This window comes from Triticum dicoccoides, chromosome 5A (genome assembly GCF_002162155.2).
Source record: "Triticum dicoccoides isolate Atlit2015 ecotype Zavitan chromosome 5A, WEW_v2.0, whole genome shotgun sequence".
In the NCBI taxonomy this organism is placed as follows: domain Eukaryota; kingdom Viridiplantae; phylum Streptophyta; class Magnoliopsida; order Poales; family Poaceae; genus Triticum; species Triticum dicoccoides.
Window position 1 is genome coordinate 550,653,608 of NC_041388.1, and position 12,863 is coordinate 550,666,470.

General features: G+C 42.6%; 1 protein-coding gene across 1 annotated transcript in view; it reads left to right on the forward strand.

Annotated features, from left to right (window-relative positions):
* LOC119299954 (putrescine hydroxycinnamoyltransferase 3-like) overlaps positions 1 to 12,863 on the forward strand; it is a 51,321-nt gene that overhangs the window by 3,760 nt on the left and 34,698 nt on the right. The gene's annotated exons all lie outside the window — the stretch shown is intronic.

A 12,863-nucleotide genomic window follows, 5' to 3' on the forward strand; every position in this document is an offset into this window, starting at 1 on the left:
GCGTGTTGCCGCCCTCGATGTACTCGAGGACGGCCTCCAGCGTGCGGCCGGGCACGCCCCACCATCGGCGCCGCCCCTCGGAGTTGAGCCTGCCGTAGGGCATGACGCCGTTGGTGGCCTCGAGCTGCTCAGCGTGACGGCGGCGGAAGTACGGCTCCCAGAGCGGGCTGTCGGGGACGTAGCGTGGCCCCTCCCTCGCCGCTCGTGGCAGAGAGGCGCGGATACGCGCGATCTCCGCACGACGGGCCGCCCCGGTGGGCGGTGGTGGCACCGGGACCCCGCCGGCGCTGATTCTCCACGCCCCGGGCACCCGCATGTCCGGCGGGACCGGGTACTCGGCCTCAAAGAGGAGCCGAGCTTCGTCCTCGTGAAGGTGGCGGCGGCCGAAGCCGTTCGCCGCCGCGCCGTCGCCTGGGAATCGTTCGGCCATTTCTTTGAACTGGGATGGCGAGGGGAGAGGGAGGAAGGGGAGAGAGGGCGCGTCGGCGGTGGAGACTCTGTGCGTGCCACCGGCGCGCTGGGGTCGGCTTATATAGGTGGAGGCGGCGCGAGCACGCGTGGCCGCCTCGTCTACGCGTGGCATGCGCGGGGACGTGCGTCGTCATGCCTTCATTGCGCCGCCCGTGAGGCATCAATGGCGGAGGCTGACCGGCACGACAGCGCACGGCAGCTTTTTGGCATTGATTCGTCGCGGGAAACGAGGCGATGAGGACGACGAAGCGGCGAGAAGCGAGACGAGTCGCTGGCAAGGAGGGCCCGCGGCTCTTTTGCGCCAAAAAACGATTCGCCCGGTGCCCCCCAGCGTGCCGGGTTCGGGTTGGGTCCGCCAACACCAATTTTGGCCCGAGCCGGCGAAAATTGGACCCTTGGGAGCGCGGCTGGGCCAATTTTTTGACGCCGGCGGCCGAAAAGTCGCCTGGGGGCCTTGTTAGGGGCGCGACTGGAGATGCTCTAAGCCCAAGCTTTCTTTTCAAACACAATTATCTTAAAGAGTTGGTCCCCCTCTCCCCCGATCCCCCTCTCCTCCGGCCCCTCCCCGTCGCTCTCCCCTCCCGCTGTCACCAGCATGGTCCGTCGAGCCCTGGCGGTGGCGGGCTGTTGTTTCCCTATGCACGCGTGGGGGAGGGGGGAGGCGAGGGCCTCCTGAATGCGGCGGTGCTGCTCGGCCGGCGGCGGGGTTCCTGTAGGCCTCGGGTGCCTTTGATGTGGCGACGCGATAGTTGGTCAGGGTAGCGTGGTGGTACTGCTGGTGGCTAGCGGCGCCCGCGCGGCCCAAATCTGGGCCCTTCCAGGCTCCATCTGGGCTGGGACAGGCTGGTAGCTCAGCGCGCGGCGGCTCTGCTCCCTGGTGCACTACCCGGGAAAACCTTACCAGTAGCGCTGGATTTTGAGCTACTGATGTCTACTAAGCAACCTTCTTCTTGTAGACTCGTGTCGGGCTTCCAAGCGCAGAGTTTTGTAGGACAGTAGCAAATTTCCCTCAAGTGGATGACCTAAGGTTTATCAATCTGTGGGCGGCGTAAGATGAAGATGGTCTCTCTCAAATAACCCTGCAACCAAATAACAAAGAGTCTCTTGTGTCCCCAACACACCCAATACAATGGTAAATTGTATAGGTGCACTAGTTCGGCGAAGAGACGGTGATACAAGTGCAATATGGATGGTAGATATAGGTTTTTATAATCTGAAAGTATAAAAACAACAAGATAGCAAGTAGCGAAAATAGTATTGCAACGCTTGGAAACAAGGACTAGGGTTCATACTTTCACTAGTGCAAGTTCTCTCAACAATGATAACATAACTAAATCATATGGCAATCCCTCAACATGCGACAAAAGTCACTCCAAAGTTCCTATCGCGGAGAACATAAGATGAAATTACTTGTAGGGTACAAAACCACCTCAAACTTATTCTTTCCGATCAATCCATTGAGCTATTCCTATAAGTGCCACAAACAACCCTAGAGTTCGTAGTAAAATAACACCATATGATAAACATCAGTCAACCCTAATGTCACCTAGATACTCCAATGTCACCACAAGTATCCGTGGGTCAATTATACAATATGCATCAAACAATTTAAGATTCATAATATTCAATCAAACACAAAGAATCTCAAAGAGGGCCCCAAGATTCCTACCGGAGAAACAAGGACAAAAAACATGCATCAACCCCTATGCATAGATTACCCCAATGTCACCTCGGGAATCCGCGAGTTGAATGCCAAAACATACATCAAGTGGATCAATAGAACACCCCATTGTCACCACGGGTATCCCACACAAGACATACATCAAGTGTTCTCAAATCTATAGTAGTATTCAATCCGATAATAGTGAAACCTCAAAGGTAAAACTCAATTCATCACAAGAAGGTAGAGGGGGAGAAACACCATATGATTCAACTATAGTAACAAAGCTCACGGTACATCAAGATCGTGCCAAATCAAGAACACGAGAGAGAGAGAGAGAGAGAGAGATCAAACACATAGATACTTGTACATACCCTCAGCCCCGACGGTGAACTACTCCCTCCTCATCATGGAGAGCGCCGGGACGATGAAGATGGCCACGGTGATGGTTTTCCCCTCCAGCAGGGTGCCGGAACGGGCTCCCGATTGGTTTTTCGTGGCTGCAGAGGCTTGGGGCCGCGGAACTCCCGATCTAGGTTTCTTTCTGGGGATTTTGGTATTTATAGGAATTTTTGGCGTCGGTCTCACGTCAATGGGGTCCACGAGGCAGCGGCAATATAGGGGGGCGCGTCCTCTATCCTTGTCATTGCCTCGGGACTCTTCTAGACCAACTCTTGTGCTTCGGGGGTCTCCTTTGGTCCATAAAAAGCGCCGTAAATTTTCAGCCCATTTTGAGAACTTTTTTTCTGCACAAAAAACAACATCACGGTACGTAGTTCTACTGAAAACAACGTCAGTCTGGGTTAGTTCTAATCAAATGATACCAAAATCATATAAAATTGTTGTAAACATGGCATGAGTACTTCATAAATTATAGATACGTTGGAGACGTATCAGCTACCAGTATCGCTGGTACACACGCTACTGCTACAATGCTACAACTATTTTTTAGTAGTAGCGTGCTTTCTATCCAGCACTACTGGTAACTTAACATAGCAGTAGCGCCCGTGCAACAAGCGTTACTGTTAAAGGCGCGCTGCTGGTAAACCTTGAAACCGCGCTAATATTTTATGTTTTTTGTTTTATAATGTATTTATACACCCGTTATACAAATTTTGATACAATAGCTCATCGTCATCATAATAATTCATCATCATCATAATAACAACTCATCGTCGTCATCATCATCATAGTCATATAAGAACTCATCATCATAATAACAAATCCTCGATACTCATCATCATCTATGAGTCATATAACAACTCATCATTCTAAGTTCTAACACATTCAAGCACATAACTCATCATCATCATAATAACAACTCCTCTTCCTAATAGTCATAACCAACACTAGCTAGTTAATTGTTCTTAGAACATGATGGGTACTAGCTAGGACCTGCTACTCTGTCTAAGGTAAAATAGCATAAAACAAGATAGCCTCTGACTCTCCATTATGGAGAATGGAGATCTACCTGTCTCCAGTTTGTGGGTTTCGCACCATGTTGCCTCCAAGTAGCTCCCTACGATCATTCATAACTTTTCTTCATCCTTTGATTGTGAGGTCTTCATATCTTCGAGAAATTGTGTATGTACTACCGTGAGCCATAGGCAGACTTGGCTGTAAGCTAATAATATCCATGTCACCTTTCATATGCATCATATGAGGCACACAATCCTTCGGGAGTTTTTGTTGAAGAACATAATAATAACGTAGTTAGCAATGTAGTTTAGCTTTAGAAGAATGTATGCAAAAGATGCAGTTGTGTCATAATAGTAAAAAATCTTACCATGCTATTTCCATGGATGTTACCGTAGTTCAACATGTGGACTAGTGGCACGTATTGACCATAATGTGGAGGAGTTTCATAATTGTTATTGAAAGTCTTAACATCGATAATAAATGAGATAAGATGATTTTTCTCCTCGCAAGTTAGTTCAGAGCCATCAGTGTAGTAGGTTTTTTCTACTACCCTTCGTACATTTCTGAAGAATGGAAATAAGCTGTCAACTATTTTTAAATAAACAATATAAATTAGTAACAAATTTATTTGACAAACTCACATACAGGTAGTACTGGAGGCATATCCATATTCACCCAAATGTCGATATTATCTTCAACATCATCTTCAGGACGAATATCATAGGTTAATTGCATATCCTCCTGGAATTCATAGAGCTCTTCAATTTGAGCAACCAAAATACGTGCGATTAACTGCATTGTAGAGCTTTGATACGTCTCCGACGTATCTATTTTTCCAAACACTTTTGCCCTTATTTTGGACTCTAACTTGCATGATTTGAATGGAACTAACCCGGACTGACACTGTCTTCACTAGAATTGCCATGGTGTTATTTTTGTGCAGAAATAAAAGTTCACGGAATGACCTGAAAATCAACGGAGATTATTTTTGGAATATATACAAAATACTGGAAGAAATATCCACGTCAGGGGGCCCACACCCTGTCCATGAGGGTGGGGGCGCGCCCTACCCCCCTGGGCGCGCCCCTACCTCATGGGCCCCCTGACGCTCCACCGACCTCAACCTTGACTCCATATATTCACTTTCGGGGAGAAAAAAATCAGAGAGAAGGATTCATTGTGTTTTACGACACGGAGCCGCCGCCAAGCCCTAAACTCTCTCGGGAGGGCTGATTTTGAGTCCGTTCGGGGCTCCGGAGAGGGGAATCCGTCGCCATCGTCATCATCAATCTTCCTTCATCACCAATTTCATGATGCTCGCCACTGTGCATGAATAATTCCATCGTAGGCTTGCTGGACGGTGATGGGTTGGATGAGATTTATCATGTAATCGAGTTAGTTTTGTTAGGGTTTGATCCCTAGTATCCACTATGTTCTGAGATTGATGTTGCTATGACTTTGCTATGCTTAATGCTTGTCACTAGGGCCCGAGTGCCATGATTTCAGATCTAAACCTATTATGTTTTCATCAATATATGAGAGTTCTTGATCCTATCTTGCAAGTCTATAGTCACCTATTATGTGTTATGATCCGTTAACCCCGAAGTGCTAATAATTGGGATACTTGCCGGTCATGACCGTAGTTTGAGGAGTTCATGTATTCACTATGTGTTAATGCTTTGGTCCGGTAGTCTATTAAAAGGAGGCCTTAATATCCCTTAGTTTCCAATAGGACCCTGCTGCCACAGGAGGGTAGGACAAAAGATGTCATGAAAGTTCTTTTCCATAAGCACGTATGACTATATTCGGAATATGCTACCTCTTGAGCACTTGCGTTGGTTTTCCCTTGAAGAGGAAAGGGTGATGCAGCAGAGTAGCGTAAGTATTTCCCTCACTTTTTGAGAACCAAGGTATCAATCCAGTAGGAGGCTACACGCAAGTCCCTCGCACCTACACAAAACAAATAAATCCTCGCAACCAACGCGATAAGGGGTTGTCAATCCCTACACGGTCACTTAGGAGAGTGAGATCTGATAGATATGATAAGATAATATTTTTGGTATTTTTATGATAAAGATGCAAAGTAAAATAAAAGGGCAATGAAAATAACTAAGTGTTGGAAGATTAATATGATAGAAGATAGACCCGGGGGCCATAGGTTTCACTAGTGGCTTCTCTCAAGAGCATAAGTATTTTACGGTGGGTGAACAAATTACTGTTGGGCAATTGACAAAATTGAGAATAGTTATGAGAATATCTAGGTATGATCATCTATATAGGCATCACGTCCAAGACAAGTAGACCGACTCCTGCCTGCATCTACTACTATTACTCCACACATCGACCGCTATCCAGCATGCATCTAGAGTATTAAGTTCAAGAGAACAGAGCAATGCTTTAAGCAAGATGACATGATGTAGAGGGATAAACTCATGCAATATGATGAAAACCCCATCTTGTTATCCTCGATGGCAACAATACAATACGTGCCTTGCTGCCCCTACTGTCACTTGGGAAGGACACCGCAAGATTGAACCCAAAGCTAAGCACTTCTCCCATTGCAAGAAAGATCAATCTAGTAGGCCAAACCAAACCGATAATTCGAAGAGACTTTCAAAGATAACCAATCATACATAAAAGAATTCAGAGAAGATTCAAATATTGTTCATAGATAAACTTGATCATAAACCCACAATTCATCGGTCTCAACAAACACACCGCAAAAGAAGATTACATCGAATAGATCTCCACAAGAGAGGGGGAGAACTTTGTATTGAGATCCAAAAATAGAGAAGAAGCCATCTAGCTAATAACTATGGACCCGAAGGTCTGAGGTAAACTACTCACACTTCATCGGAAGGGCTATGGTGTTGATGTAGAATCCCTCCGTGATCGATGCCCCCTCCGACGAAGCTCCGTAACAGGCCCCAATATGGGATCTCGTGGATACAGAAAGTTACGGCGGTGGAATTAGGGTTTTGGCTCTGTATCTGATCGTTTGGGGGTACGTAGGTATATATAGGAGGAAGGAGTACGTTGGTGGAGCAACAGGGGGCCCACGAGGGTGGAGGGCTCGCCTGGTGGGGGGGGGGGGTAGGTGCGCCCCCTACCTCGTGGCCTCCCTGTTGGTTGCTTGACGTAGGGTCCAAGTCTCCTAGATCTTCTTCATTCCAAAAATCACGTTCATGAAGGTTTCATTCCGTTTGGACTCCATTTGATATTCCTTTTCTTCAAAACCCTAAAATAGGAAAAAAACAACAATTCTGGGCTGGGCCTCCGGTTAATAGGTTAGTCCCCAAAATAATATAAAAGTGTATAATAAAGCCCAATAATGTCCAAAATAGTAGATAATATAGCATGGAGCAATCAAAAATTATAGATACATTGGAGACGTATCAAGCATCCCCAAGCTTAATTCCTGCTCGTCCTCGAGTAGGTAAATGATAAAAAAAGAATTTTTGATGTGGGATGCTACTAGGCATAATTTAAATGTAATTCTTCTTAATTGTGGTATGAATATTCACATCCAAAAGATTCAAGACAAAAGTTTAATATTGACATATAAATAATAATACTTCAAGCATACTAACTAAGAAATTATGTCTTCTCAAAATAACATGGCCAAAGAAAGTTATCCCTACAAAATCATATAGTCTGGCTATGCTCTATCTTCACCACACAAAGTATTTAAATCATGCACAACCCTGATGACAAGCCAAGCAATTGTTTCATACTTTAGTAATCTCAAAATTTATAAACCTTCACGCAATAGATGAGCGTGAGCCATGGACATAGCACTATATGTGGAATAGAATGGTGGTTGTGGAGAAGACAAAAAGGGAGAAGATAGTCTCACATCAACTAGGCGTATCAACGGGCTATGGAGATGCCCATTAATAGATATCAATGTGAGTGAGTAGGGATTGCCATGCAACAGGTGCACTAGAGCTATAAGTGTATGAAAGCTCAACAAAAGGAACTAGTGGGTGTGCATCCAACTTGCTTGCTCACGAAGACCTAGGGCATTTTGAGGAAGCCCATCACTGGAATATACAAGCCAAATTCTATAATGAAAAATTCCCACTAGTATATGAAGTGATAACATAGGAGACTCTCTATCATGAAGATCATGGTGCTACTTTGAAGCACAAGTGTGGTAAAAGGATAGTAGCATTGTACCTTCTCTCTTTTTCTCTCATTTTTTTATTTGGGCTTCTTTGGCCTCTTTTTTCATCCGGAGTCTCATCCCGACTTGTAGGGGAATCATAGTGTCCATTATCCTTTCCTCACTTGGGACAATGATCTAATAATGATGATCATCACACTTTTATTTACTCACAACTTAACAATTACAACTCGATACTTAGAACAAAATATGACTCTATGTGAATGCCTCCGGCGGTGTACCGTGATATGTAATGAATCAAGAGTGACATGTATGATGAACGGTGGCTTTGCCACAAATACAATGTCAACTACATGATCATGCAGAGCAATATGACAATGATGGAGTGTGTCATAGTAAATGGAATGGTGGAAAGTTGCATGGCAATATATCTCGTAATGGCTATGGAAATGCCATGATAGGTAGGTATGGTGGCTGTTTTGAGGAAGGTATATGGTGCATGTATGATACCGGCGAAAGGTGCGCGGTATTAGAGAGGCTAGCAATGGTGGAAGGGTGAGAGTGCGTATGATCCATGGACTCATTATTAGTCATAAAGAACTCATATACTTATTGCAAAAATCTACAAGTTATCAAAGCAAAGTATTACGCGCATGCTCCTAGGGGGATAGATTGGTAGGAAAAGACCATCGCTCGTCCCCGACCGCCACTCATAAGGAAGACAATCAATAAATAAATTATGCTCCGACTTCATCACATAACAGTTCACCATACATGCATGATATGGGAATCACAAACTTTAACACAAGTATTTCTAAAATTCACAACTACTCAACTAGCATGACCCTAATATCACCATCTCCATATCTCAAAACAATTATCATGTATCAAACTTCTCATAGTATTCAACACACTCATAAGAGAATTTTATTATTAATCTTGTATACCTAGCATATTAGGATTATTTAAGCAAATTACCATGCTATTTAGGACTCTCAAAATAATCTAAGTGAAGCATGAGAGATCAATAGTTTCTATAAAACAAATCACCACCGTGCTCTAAAAGATATAAGTGAAGTACTAGAGCAAAACTATATAACTCAAAAGATATAAGTGAAGCACATAGAGTATTCTAATAATTTCCGAATCATGTGTGTCTGTCTCAAAAGGTGTGTACAGAAAAGATGATTGTGGTAAACTAGAAATCAAAGACTCAAATCATACAAGAGGCTCCAAGCAAAACACATATTGTGTGGTGAATAAAAATATAGCTCCAAGTAAAGTTACCGATAGAAGTAGACGAAAGAGGGGATGCCTTCCGGGGCATCCCCAAGATTTGGCTTTTTGGTGTCCTTAGATTATGTTGGGGGTTCCATGGTCATCCCCAAGCTTGGGCTCTTTCCACTCCTTGTTCCATAATCCATCAAATCCTTACCCAAAACTTGAAAACTTCACAACACAAAACTTAAAGTAGAAAATCTCGTGAGCTCCATTAGCGAAAGAAAACAAAAGACCACTTCAAGATACTGTAATGAACTCATTCTTTATTTATATTAGTTTTAAACCTACTGTATTCCAACTTTTCTATGGTTTATAAACTATTTTACTAGCCATGGATTCATCAAAATAAGCAAACAATGCACGGAAAACAGAATCTTTAAAAAACAGAACAGTCTGTAGTAATCTGTAGCTAGAGCAAGATATGGAACACCAAAAATTCTAAAATAAATTTCTGGACGTGAGGAATTTAGCTATTAATCATTTGCAAAAAGAATTAACTAATTATCACTTTCGAAAAAAAAATGGCAGCAGTTCTCGTGAGCGCTAAAGTTTCTGTTTTTTTTACAGCAAGAATAACAAGACCTTCCCCAAGTCTTCCCAACGGTTCTACTTGGCACAAACACTAATTAAACACAAATAACACAACAAAAACAGAGTCTAGATAAATTATTTATTACTAAACAGGAGTAAAAAGCAAGGAATAAAAATAAAATTGGGTTGCCTCCCAACAAACGCTATCGTTTAACGCCCCTAGCTAGGCATAAAAAGCAAGGATAGATCTAGGTATTGCCATATTTGGTAGGCAATCCATAAGTGGCTCTCATAATAGATTCATAAGGTAATTTAATTTTCTTTCTAGGGAAGTGTTCCATGCCTTTCTAAGGGAGTCCTAGATTAGGGGGTCTCCGGACAGCCGGACTATCTCCATTGGGCGGACTGTTAGACTATGAAGATACAAGATTGAAGACTTCGTCTCGTGTCCAGATGGGGCTCTACTTGGCGTGGAAGGCAAGCTAGGCAATACGGATATGGATATCTCCTCCTTTGTAACCGACCTTGTGTAACTCTAACCCTCTCCGGTGTCTATATAAACCGAAGGGTTTTAGTCCGTAGGACAACAATCACAACATACAATCATACCATAGGCTAGCTTCTAGGGTTTAGCCTCTCTGATCTCGTGGTAGATCTACTCTTGTACTACCCATATCATCAATATTAATCAAGCAGGACGTAGGGTTTTACCTCCATCAAGAGGGCCCGAACCTGGGTAAAACATCGTGTCCCCCGCCTCCTGTTACCATCCGGCCTAGACGCACAGTTCGGGACCCCCTACCCAAGATCTGCCGGTTTTGACACCGACACTTTCCTTAACGGAAATTGGAATCTAATATTCCCTTCCTTCATATCAATAGTTGCACCAATCGTTCTAAGGAAAGGTCTACGAAGAATAATAGGACATGAAGGATTGCAATCTATATCAAGAACGATAAAATATATGGGCACATAATTCCTATTTGCAACAATAAGAACATCATTAATTCTTCCCATAGGTTTATTAATAGTGGAATCCGCAAGGTGCAAGTTTACAGAGAAATCATCAAAATTACGGAAACCTAGCAAATCACATAAAGTCTTTGGAATCTTGGAAACACTAGCACCCAAATCACACAAAGCATAGCATTCATGATCTTTAATTTTAATTTTAATAGTAGGTTCCCACTCATCATAAAGTTTTCTAGGGATAGAAACTTCCAACTCAAGTTTTTCTTCATAAGATTGCATCAAAGCATCAGCGATATGTTTAGTGAAAGCTTTATTTTGACTATAAGCATGAGGAGAATTTAGCACGGATTGCAACAAGGAAATACAATCTATCAAAGAGCAGCTATCATAATTAAATTCCTTGAAATCCAAAATAGTAGGTTCATTAACATCTAGAGTTTTGATCTCTTCAATCCCACTTTTATCAAATTTAGCATCAAGATCTAAAAACTCCTAATTTTTGGAACGCCTTCTAGGTAAAGGTGGATCATATTCAGTCCCATCATTATCAAGATTCATATTGCAAAACAAAGATTTAATAGGGGACATATCAATAACTTTTAGATCTTCATCTTTATTATCATGGAAACTAGAAGAACACGCTCCTATAAAGGAATCTTTCTTAGCATGCATCCTAGCGGTTCTTTCTTTGCACTCCTCAATAGAAATTCTCATGGCTTTGAGAGACTCATTGATATCATGCTTAGGAGGAATAGATCTAAGTTTCAAAGAATAGACATCAAGAGAAATTCTATCAACATTCCTTGCCAACTCATCAATCTTAAGCATTTTTTCTTCAATCAAAGCATTGAAATTCTTTTCTGAAGTAATAAATTCTTTAATATTAGATTCAAAATCAGAGGGTATCTTATTATAATTTCCATAAGAATTATTGTAGGAATTACCATAATTATTAGAGGAATTACCAGGATAAGGCCTAGGATTAAAGTTTCCTCTATACGCATTGTTACCAAAATTATTCCTACCAACAAAATTCACATCCATAGATTCATTATTATTCTCAATCAAAGTAGACAAAGGCATATCATTAGGATAAGAAGAAACACTCTTAGTAGAAAATAATTTTATAAGTTCATCCATCTTTCCACTCAAAACATTAATTTCTTCTATCGCATGCACTTTCTTATTAGTGGATCTTTTAGTGTGCCATTGAGAATAAATAACCATAATATTATCTAGGAGTTTAGTAGCTTCTCCTAAAGTGATTTCTGTAAAAGTGCCTCCCGCGGCCGAATCTAAAAGATTTCTCGAAGCAAAATTCAATCCGGCATAAATTTTTTGTATAATCATCCACAAATTCAGACCAAGTGTTGGGCAATTATGTATCATTAATTTCATCCTCTCCCAAGCTTGTGCAACATGTTCATGATCAAGTTGCTTAAAATTCATAATATCGTTTCTAAGAGAGATGATATTAGCAGGAGGAAAATACTTAGAGATAAAAGCATCTTTGCACTTATTCCAGGAATCAATACTATTTTTAGGCAAAGACGAAAACCAAGCTTTAGCATGATCTCTAAGCGAAAAAGGAAATAGCTTCAATTTAACAATACCATTATCAACATCTTTCTTATTTTGCATATAACATAAATCAACGAAGCTATTTAGATGGGTAGCGACATCTTCACTAGGAAGGCCAGAAAACGGATCTTTCATGACAAGAATCAGCAAGGCAGCCTTAATTTCACAAAATTCAGCATCGGTAAGAGGAGAAATCGGAGTGCTAATAAAATCATTGTTGTTGGTATTGGTAAAGTCACACAATTTAGTGTTATCTTGAGCCATCATGACAAGCAAGCAATCCAACTCACAAGCATACAAGAAACGGGCAAAAAGAGGCAAATAGAGAAAGAGAGGGAGGATAGAGAGAGAGAGGGCAAATAAAATTGCAAGGGTGAAGTGGGGGAGAGGAAAACGAGAGGCAAATGTGTTGGATTTCGGGTTCTGGTAGACCCTTGAGGTTCGAACTATTGGGGAACGTAGCAGAAATTCAAAATTTTCCTACGTGTCACCAAGATCTATCTATGGAGAGACTAGCAACAAGGGGAAGGAGAGTGCATCTACATACCCTTGTAGATCGCTAAGCGGAAGCATTCAAGAGAACGGGGTTGATGGAGTCGTACTCATCGTGATCCAAATCACCGGAGATCCTAGTGCCGAACGGACGACACCTCCGCGTTCAACACGCGTACAGCCCGACGATGTCTCCCACGCCTTGATCCAGCAAGGAGAGAGGGAGAGGTTGAGGAAGACTCCATCCAGCAGTAGCACAACGGCGTGGTGGTGGTGGAGGAGCGAGGCAATCCTGCAGGGCTTCGCCAAGCACCACGGGATATGAGGAGA